The sequence below is a fragment of the Vombatus ursinus genome, unplaced genomic scaffold, assembly GCF_900497805.2.
Source record: "Vombatus ursinus unplaced genomic scaffold, bare-nosed wombat genome assembly UNPS02014863.1, whole genome shotgun sequence".
Classification (NCBI taxonomy): Eukaryota; Metazoa; Chordata; class Mammalia; order Diprotodontia; family Vombatidae; genus Vombatus; species Vombatus ursinus.
This window is the reverse complement of record NW_020954641.1, coordinates 6,549,810-6,560,653: the sequence shown is the minus strand read 5'-3', so window position 1 is coordinate 6,560,653 and position 10,844 is coordinate 6,549,810. Positions and strand designations below refer to the sequence as shown.

Here is a 10,844-nt window from a genome sequence, read left to right as displayed (position 1 = left end):
ACTAGCTAATCCCTGCCTCAGTTTCCCCATCTGTCAAATGAGGATAATAATTGCAGTTTCCTCCCAGGGTTATTGGGAAGATAAAATGAGATAATATTTGTAAAGTATTTTGTACGTCTTAAAATGTCATGTAAATAATAGCTATTATTATTATTTCTCCATAAACTCTCATCCCATCATGCTAGCCAAATGCTTCTGTTTGCCTTTCCTCCGGTAGACGGTGCATATTTGTCTCCCTCCCTTTGTTCTTTCTATCATACCTTTTTCCCCTCAAATTCTATTTGTTTTTTTAAGTCCTACTTCTTGCTTGAAGCTTTTTCCAACTGCTATAGCCTATAATGGTCTCTCCCTGTTCTGAACCCCTGTCCCCCTTCCTGTCTATATCTCATGTTGGGGACTTAATCATCTGCTGCCTTGTTACTTCATCATTCCAAGGGGCTCTGAATTCGGTGGTGTAGGGGCTTCTTCTGCCAGTGTAGGTCACAGCCTTTCTCTAGCTTTGGTGGATGGTTTTAAGGAGTTGTTGTTGCCAAAACGTTCATCATCCTACAACCATCTTCAGGGCGAGTCTTTCCAAATTTAGCTAGGCTGATCCTCAGAAAATGGTCACAGCGTCCATCACCAGCCCCATATTGAAGCCTTTCCAGCTTGTACCTTGTTATTTAAATGCCTGTCTGTCTTGTCTCCCCAACTGGATTGTAAGCATGACAAAGACAGGTACCTTTCCTTAGATTTCTTTATGCTCTCTTACCCCTTCCCTCTAAAACTAGCAAACGAATAGAAGAGAGAAAATGTGTGAAAGCACATTGGATCCAGGGTCTGCAGAACTAAGTTCTAAATCCAATGAATCCTAGCTATTTACAAACATTTAGTATTTATCCCTAGAAGAATTACTGTTAGGATCATAGACTGAGAGTTGGAAGGGGCCTTAGATGCCAGTTTATCCAAATCACTAATTTCATAGATGAAGAAACTGAGGCTCAGAATAAGTGTCTTGCTTAAGGTCATACAGGCAGAATCTGAACCCAGGTTCTCTGACTCCAAAGTCCATGATCTTTCCAAGGTACCATTACAAAGGTAATAGAGTTGGGATTCAAACTCAGGTCCTCTCCCTTCAAATCCAGGTCTCTTTCCATTGCATCGTTCTTGGTCAAGTCATAGCCTTTAGGGATCTCAGTATCCACTTCTGTAAAATGAGAGTTTGACTAGGTTTGCTAAGGCTCCTTCCTGCTCTGAATCCTCTAATCTTACAAAACTCTTGTGTTAAATACCTATTGTGTACTAGGTGCTGGAGATGCAAAGACAGGCTATAGAGCTGTTCTTGAGAAGTTTACAAGTAACAGAGGTAAAGACACGTACACAGCTAACTGTGATATAAGAGAGACTGGGATAAGTGTAAAGCAGAAGTCTGGCAAAGTGCTCTGAGAGGTATAAGAGAATGGGGAAGGAGTTTAGGGAAGGCTTCCTGGAGGAGGAAGCATCTAAATTGGATTTTTTTTTAGAAAGGAAAGGATTTCAACAGGTAAAGTCAGGGAGCAGTGAAGTCTGTTCTAAGAATGAGTGAACAGAGGTACAGAGAGGAGGGAGAGTAGTGGAAAATTGACAGAGAGTAATCAAGTTTGGCTATAATGTCGAGTGCAGTTATCCCTTCCACATCATGACTTTGTCCATCGAGGTTTCGATATTATTAAGGAGGAATTCTTTGGGAATTTTGCAGAAACCACAGATGACACATGAAGGCCAGCAGATGACATAAAAACGTTTAGAAACTCAGAAATGCATCTAATACATGTAGAACATTGTATAATATCAAAAAAAGAGAAGGAAATCCGCAAAGCTGGACGACTTCTTCTCTGAAAGCAATGGAGGGTCAAAACATTTTGTGGGGATTTTCTAGGTCGAGGAGGCACCGCATCCCTAACCCTAGTGATGTGGAAGGGATAACTGTACATGAAGGATAGCCGTATGAGACATAATGGGCAGTAGGTGGCGCCATAGTGCATAGAGTGCTGAGCCTGGAGTCAGAAAGTCTCATCTTCCTGAGTTCAAATCTAGCCTCAGACATTTCCTAGCTGTGTGACCCTGGGCAATTCACTTAACCTAGCTTGCCTCAATTTCCTCATCTGTCAAATGAGTTGGAGAAGGAAATGGCAAACCACTCTAGTATCTTTGCCAAGAAAACCCCAAATGGTGTCACAAAGAGTTGGATACAAGTAAACAACAACAGTAGTACTTGTTTAGTGGTGTGAAGGATGGACTGAAAAAAGAAGATATTGGAGTCAGGAATTTTAGTTAGGAGATTATTCATTGAAAAAAAGGTGACACCCGTAACTAATGTACTAGTTGCTATGAAAAATGACTAAAAACGGGTAGGATGCTAATGAAAGGTTTTTTTTTCCACCCATGCTCCTGTGGGAGAAAGCAATGCTATGGAAGCCAGAGATCCACTTCAAAGTCCCTGGTCCAGAAAGTCATTCATTTGCCCTGTAGTTGAGGTCCAAAGGACTAAAATCTATGGAGCCTTTGTTTATGTGTGTGATTACTTTTCCTTGAGAGGCAGCATGGTGCAGTGGATGGAACCTTGGACTTGGAATCAGAAAGATCTGAGTTTGAATCCTACATCAGATACTTAGAATCTGTGTGACCCTTGGCAAATGATTTATCCTCTCTATTTCTCAATTTCCTCATCTGTAAAATTAAGGGGTTGGACTCAATGACATCTAAGGTCTATCCCAGATCTAATTCTCTGATTCCTCATCAAAAATGTGGGGTTGAGAACAGGGACTGCCCCAAGACGTATTTTAGAACTTCAGTTAACCAAAACATTAAGTCCTAGAAAGGGGTATGTGTTATGAACCACTTTGTAAGGCTGGTGAAGCCTAGGGATCCCTTCTCAGAATAATGTTTTTAAATAATTCAAGGAAATGCTAAATTTCAGTCAGAGGTTGGTAAAAATAAAGATGTAGTTTTTTTTCTCATTCAAGTTCACAGACCCCCTGAAATCTGCCCATAAACCACTTGGAGGGGTGGTCTGTGGTTCTCGTTAAAGGCCCTTTTCCTAGAGTGATGTCTGAAAGTCAATGGCAACATCTATGATAGCCCAGCCACCCTACTTTTGTTATCACTAGACTGTAAGTTCTCTTAGGGCAGGGATAGTTGTCCGAACTGGTTGCAATAGAAAGAATACTGGATTTGGTCAGACTACCTAGCTCAGGATCTTGCCTCTACCTATCTTTGTGAGCTTAAGCAAGACTCTTCTTCCTGGATCTGTTTCCTCATCTGTCAAAAAAGAGGATTGGATTAGATGTTCTCAAAGACCCCTAGCAGCTTTCAATCCTAGGATCCTAATAAATGCTTAATGATTGGATGCTCAGTTGCATTCATGCCGGTTTACCCAGAGCAGACCCTTTCGTTAATAAACGCTCTTGGATTGGATTGATCTTACCACTTCGGCAGGGATCCCTGAGATTTGTCCCTCTCTTTAGGCCCTTGAGCAGCTGTAACCACAGCCTTGCAGATACAGTCCAGGCAGCCTCATAAGAGCTGACACAGTGTTAAACTGAGCAACTGGACCTTGGCCAGGGACAATGTTGAACCTGATCCCATTTGTGACCCTCACAATATTTCCCTGTGTGATGGCACAAAAGTACTGATGATCTGATGAAGAGGTCCAGGCTTGGAGTTAAGAGACCCTTTCGGTTTTAACTAAAGCCAAGGCCTTCCTGGAATTAAATTAAGAAAAAAAATACAGAAAACACAATAATCCAGTGTCTAACCCTGCCTTGCCTCTGCCAGCCTGTTTTTGAATTTGCTATCCCTTCTGATTTTCCTTTTAACCCAAAACACTGCTCTTGTAGGTGGGTGAGACAAAATGAATGAATACAAGGTGGCCATCACAAATTATTTTTTAAATGGCTAAAATACCTCTTTTTGCTCTTTTAAAAGGAAAGGTCACCTGATTGAAAAAATGGTCTCAGTGAGGAGTTATCCTCACTTACAAAAATGTACACTTTGTTGATAAAATATAAACTGTTTGAAAGATTTATAAGAACCCAGAAATCCTGCATAACCCTTCAGAATTTGAAGCAGCAGGAAACCACTGTGATATTTTTAAAACAAGTATTTATAAAAGTAATTGGGTACTTTTGATGTGGAATAAGAGGAAAAATGCTAAGGAAGCTATATTGGACTTGACATGAAAGAGAGGTATGGGATTTCAGAGCAAAGAGAAGAGGGAGTAGAACATAGCCAGGGTACCTGAGCATGATGTAGTAGATGAACATTGGGGCTTTGGAGGCACGGGGCCCTGGCTATTCAAACCCTAGGATTACTAGGATTTGATTGCCTAAGATCAAACTACTTGTTTGACCCTAGGCATCTTATTTGTTCTGTCTCTGGCCTTCTGGCCTCTGTCAAATAAAGTTGGATTATATGATTTCCAAGGTTCCTTCTAGCCTGAGATCCTGGAACCAGAAAACAAAGCTCCAGTGGCTTTGTGTGCCAAGGGTACTTTTTTGAGGGTTGGAGACGTTTGCACTATTCAGGTAATGTGGCTAATTTTTGAAAACCTCTACTTAAGCTTTATGGACTTTCTAAAACTGATTACATGCAAATTGGACAAAAAACACATGTTTCTGAGAACATTTTGGTTCAAATGAAAAATGTATCAGGGCTGGTGCCAACAATTGACTACAGAATATCCGAACCAGATGCTGCTAGCCCGTAATTCCAAGTAATTTGCCAGAATTATGTATTTACTTTAATCTCAAAGATGAAGTTAAAATATGCATGGTTTTTGTTATTTGTGATATAAACAAAAATATGATGTGATTACAGCTAATGCTGGACAGAGAATGATAAACAGGCTGGGGTTCTGTTAACTACTGCTCTTGTTGAAACATGTACTGGGTTTGGCTGAAAGGCTATCAGATTCATGATGCCAAATGCTACTATCTAGATGAAGAGGTTAAAAAAAAAGTAGAGTTCTTATTCACAAAGTGACAGGCTTGGCATTGCTTGAGTGTTTCCAGGGGCAGTAGACATTTATGTATTGAATGGCTTCTACATTCAGGGAGGTATACGCTTTGTTTACAGATGCCAAACATCTGGATGGAAAACTGAGAAATTCAGTCAGTGGTCTGGATGTTTGATCTACATGATGCTAGACAACCAAATATTTGGGGATATTTGGATTTATGGGCCAGATTTTCTGTTTCCATCCAGATGTTTGGTGTGTGTAGATACAACCTGAGATTCATTTTGGACTCAGGACAGAATAATCCCAGAATAATAAGAAATTCTTCTCTCATTCACTTCAGCCTTTGGGCAAATGAAGAGAGATAGCTGAGGAAATGAGGTATTGGCAAAACATCTTCTCCCTAGGGAGACTGGAATTAATAGGGACAAGAAAGGATGATAGTATTTAGAGATGGGACAATGGTAGCTTTAGAGAGGGAAGGAAGCTTGTGGGTCATCTAGTTCAGACTCAAGTGGTAGGAACCAGATTACAATGTAATTGGGAAATGCTTAACAAAATAAATAAAAAAATACCACATAACATAGATAATGTGAATTCATGGTTTTCTAAGTCAATCTATACCCTTTGAATTTGACAACGCTGATCTAGTCCAATTTCCTTTTTTTATAGTTGAGGAAACTGAGGTCCCCAGTAAAGTGACTTGTCCAAAGTCATACAGGTAGAACTAGAATTCAAACCTATGTTGTTTGATCCCTAGTTCAACCCCTTCTCCACTGTGCCATAACTTTAGAGATTATCTAATGCATGCTTCTTGAATGCAGCACGGATGATTTTTGCTTTTCTTTACACGCTTAGCACTTAGCCCAGAGCCTGGTGCAGTCTTTGTAGACTGGCTGACTAACTAGTTCAGGGGATCACAGCTTGGGGATTATGAATTTGTTTTTCTTTCTTCCTTTTTTAATTGAAATTCTTTTATTTTATACCAAAAATCAGTCAATATTTCTATCAAAACTTATAATCATGGTATAAGGTAAATACTTTAGCAAATGATTCTGTTGTAGTTACAAAAACTTCATGAATTGGTTACATTCTAAATAGTTTTTCTTTGCAACAGACATTACTCCTAAATATATATAGGTAATAATATTGTTGCCAACTATCAATCCTGTACGTATTCTAGGAGGGCTTGCTTAGTTATAAAACATACTGAACTCTTAAAATATTGGTTGGTTGCAACTACAAGTATATATAGCGTAACTATATCTTTGTTCTTCCATTCTTATCCATCAAGTACAAAGAACATACTTTTAAACAAGTCTTTACTTAATAATTGGTAGGACAGTCAACATTCAAACAGTATAGAAAAGAAAATCAGTGTTCATAGGGATTTACCAGTTTTGTTCAGATTCAGACCACATGACAAAAGCCTCATCTGCCCAATAAATTAAAACACCACCACCACCACTTCGGGTTATTGGGGAGCTATTGCACTGTCCTTTAAAAGATACCAAGATGAGAACAACTATAGTTCAACTTTCTCAGCAAATTCAACATTCAGTGTCTAGGGCACCCTAACATAGGCTCTTTGGCAGCTCCTCTATGTCAACCTGCCTCAGAGGACTGAGCCAATAAGCAGCAGCAATTTGTGTTTGCTTTTATTCCTTTAACTGTCTTACTTCAGAATGATGTTTAAGTGTAGTTGAGTTTTCTCACTTAACTCACAAAATTGAAGATCACAACTAGTGCAAGTCAAGGTATTGACCATTCAAGTTAATTTGTTTTTCCCCTTCAACAGCCCAGACAGAAGGCAATTTCTCAAAACTACATCACACTTTAGTAGCATTTCTTGTATGGTAACACAGTAACCTTGGCTCAAATTTCCCAGAAGGCAAGAATATTAAGATTGTGCACTGTTTGAGTCTTTGCTTGTTTGGCTGCTTGGTGATTTTTGAAGAACTTGCTACCATTTCAAGCATGTTCAAGGAACTCCTTTAGTGTCAGCGTTTGGTAAGTGCTTTCAAAAGTCTTGAAATGCTTTGCTTCAAAAAGTCTTGAAGTGAGATCCCTAGCCCCTTTTGTTATAAAGTCAATTCTATTTAACCTTTGAAATGCTTCTGTAAGGTTCTTAATATGTTTCTACTTCAAAAGGAGACTTTCCAACCAGAAATTCATAGCACAGAACTCCTAGACTCCATAGGTCCTACTTTTTATCGTGCATCCTACCTTCAATCATCTCAGGAGGTAGATAATCAAGTATGCCATAAAGCGCTGTCCTCTGAGATGATGAACAGACCAGCCAAAATCTGCAATCTTTAGCTTTCCATTTGATCCAAGTAGTAAATTCTCTGGCTTCTAATATCTTGATGAATCACCTTTTTTGAGTGGCAGTATGGTAAGGCATCTGCCAACTCTGTGAGATAAGTAGCCATTCTTTGTTAATCAGACTTTGAAAGCTTTGGAAGCTCTCTATAGACTTCTTCAGGAGGTACGTATTTTAGAATTAGGTAAACTCTTGTGGCATCATGAAAATAACCATATAATCTCAGCATATTAGGGTGCCTGACATGTGACTGTATTTCTACTTCTCGCCTCAGCTAATGTTCAACTCCTGCTTTCTCTAGTTGGGCTTTAAAAGATATTTTAAGTGCCAGGATCAACTTGCTTTGCTTCTCTTCTGCCAAGTAAACATTTCCAAACTTTTCTTTTCCCAAAGGATGACCAATTTCAAAGTCATACAATACCCACTGACTTTTTTTTGTTTGCTCGTTTTTTCTGCCTTGCTGTCTCTCCCTTTCCAGGAGTGCTTGCAGACACTGATGTCTGAGATTGCTCAGTGTTTAGAGTGCTATTTGGTGGTCTTGGTGTAGGATGAATTACAGGTGCTGGCTGGAACTTCTGTGGTTGTTGTGTCTGAATTGATTTAGTCACATGACTAGAGACATTCTCTTGTGCCTAGGAAGAAACTAGAAGAGGAACATAAGACTCATTGAGCTTGCTCACTATTTGTAGGTAACACATTCTGAGAATAAATCTGCTGAGTCACAGGCACACGCTTTGGACCTTCCCCAAGTGGAGTTGTTGTCTTGTTGTTAGGTCCTGAAACACTGTTTTCTTTAGATTTGCCCATGTTGCTCTTCCCCAGAAAGATTAAACTCCTGGATTAAGCAACCCACTCATTTAATAGTTGAGAGAACTGAGGCACAGAGAGATGAAGTCACACAGCTTATAAATGGTGGATTCAGATTCAAGTCCAAGACATCTGCTCCATCCATTGCTCACATATATTGCTCTGACTCCACATTCAGCCCCAGCAACTTCTTCACTTTGTTGGTATTTAATTCCCATTATTGTGGGGGATGGGAACAAGTTGTATTAGCTATTAAGGGAAATTATTCAGGAAACACTCTCCTGGGGAAACATGGCCTGTACAAGTACCTTATCAGAGGTAAACTGGAAGCCGTGCTGAGTCAAGCCAGAGTTCATCTGAATGCAAAATCTTTTTCCCTTAAGAAGCATTTCCCAGGATGTTGTTGTCTCTCCTACACAAACATATAATTAGGGATTCATTCATTCATTTCAGACATTATGATCTAGTGGAAAAGGTTCTGGCTTTAGAATCAGAAAGCTTTGGTTTGAATCTCAGTTTTGCTACTTATTACCTGTGTGACCTTCAGCAATCCACTTCAATTATAGAGGAAGCTAAGGGGCACAATGGTTAGAGCACCAAGCCTGGAGTCAGGAAGACCTGTGTTCAAATACAGCCTCAGGCATTTACCACCTGTGTGATCTTTGACAAGTCACTTAACTTTTGTCTGCCTCAATTTACTCAACTGTAAAATGGGGATCATAATAATACTCACCTTATAGAGTTGTTGTGAGGATCAGATGAGATGATATTTGTAAAGTGCTTAGAACAGTCCTTGGAACATAAAAGGTGCAGTGCCCATATTTCCTTCCCCATCCGGGTTCTGGCTCTAATCTCTAAAATGAGGGGGTTGGATGACATGACCTATGAGGTGCCTGTGAGTTCTAAATCTGTGATCCTATGAAATGCCTTATTTGCATTATTCATTTTGCTTTTTCTTGCAATTATTACTACCTCACCCTCCTAATTCTTGATATTTCCCAAGTGACCATTGTATTTTGTTGTAGAATTTGTGCTGGATCTTTCATATTTTTCACTGATTTCTCAGAAAATGTTCCCGTAATTTATTGACCTTAAAGATAATTCAACATTGGTATTTCACTTAGGGCAGGGAAACAAAGATGAATGAAAACAGAGCTCCTATACTCAGGAAGCTTACAATCTAATGGGGGGGGACAGAGAGGGCAGGATATATATATGAATAAATATTATAAAAGGGAAAATGTCATATAAGTAAGAGTGAAATGCTAAAGTGTTCTAGAAAAATTTGATGAGTGACAAATCTCTTTCATTTGGGGGTATCAGAGAGGGTTACGTGGAATAAGTGGCATCTAAGCTTGCTTATGAAGGAAGGGAAGTATTTTAACAGGTGGGGAAAAGAACTAGCATTTGTTAGGTGCCTGCTATGTGCCTGGCACTGTGCTAAGTGCTTTACGATTATTATCTCATTTGATCCTCACAACAACCCTGGGAGGTAGGTGATGTTATCACCCCCATTTTTACAGTTGAAGAAACTGAGTCATAGATTAAATGACTTACCCAGAGTCACACAGCTAGTAAATGTCTGAGGCTGGATTTGAACTCAAGTCTTCCTGACTCTTTGCAATGAGGCAATGGAGACAGAGCCTGCATGAATGCATGGTGGAAGGACAGGGTCAGATGAATTTTGGGAATGGCTCAAAGTCTAGTTTTTGCTGGAATATAGTGTGTGCAGGTGAGTAGTTTGAAATAATGCTGGAATGTAAGGTTGAGACTTGAGTCAAGTTTCCTGATACGTAACATACATTATCCTATTTGACCCTCCCAAAGACCATAAGGTGGGTACTCTCATTATCCTCAGTTGAAAAATAAGGAAATTGAAGTTAAGAAAGGTTTGATTAAGTTGCCCAGGGTCACATAGCTAGTAAGTATCTGAGTAGAGTGTTGTCCTAGTCTTTCCACAGCCTTTCTAACATTAACTGCTTCTATCTTTGATTGTTTCTGCCACTTTGAAGGATGTGGGGTGAAACCTGAGGATTGTTTTAATTTGTGTTTTTGTTACTATTGATTAGCATCTTTTTTTGATAATTTATTTATTTTTGGTTTTCAACATTCACTTCTATAGGATTTTGAGTCTTAAATTTTCTCCCCCTCCCACTTATCCCACCCCTTAAGATGTTGTACAATCTGATATAGACTCTACATATACATTCATGTTAAGCATATTTTCCCATTAGTCATGATGTAAAGAACAATTAGAACTAACGGGAGGAACCATGAGAATGAAGCAATACAACAAAACAACAAAGGAAAAGGAGAGCAAATAGTATGCTCCCATCTGCATTCAGACTGTATTTCTTTCTCTGGGTGTGGATAGCTTTCCATCGTTAGTCTTCTGGAATGGTCTTAGATTCTTGCATTGCTGTGAAGAGCCAAGTCTATCAAAGTCAGTCATCCCATAATGTGGCTATTACTGTGTATAATGTTCTCCTGGTTCTGCTCATTTTCAATCTTTATCAGTTCATGTAAGCCTTTTCAGGTTTTTTTGAAGTCTGCCTGCTCATCATTTTTTATAGCACAATAGTATTCTATTACATTCATATACCACAGCTTGTTCAGCCATTCCCCAATTGATGGGCATGCCCTCAGTTTCCAATTCTTGGTCACCACAAAAAGAGCTACTAGAAATATTTTTGTACATGTGGATCCTTTTCCCATTTTTATGGTCTCTTTGGGATACAG

At 39.3% G+C, this 10,844-nt stretch overlaps 1 pseudogene; it reads right to left on the bottom strand.

Annotated features, from left to right (window-relative positions):
- Nucleotides 1-6,946: 6,946 nt before the first annotated feature.
- Nucleotides 6,947-8,105, bottom strand: LOC114027587 (annotated as a pseudogene).
- Nucleotides 8,106-10,844: the final 2,739 nt, after the last annotated feature.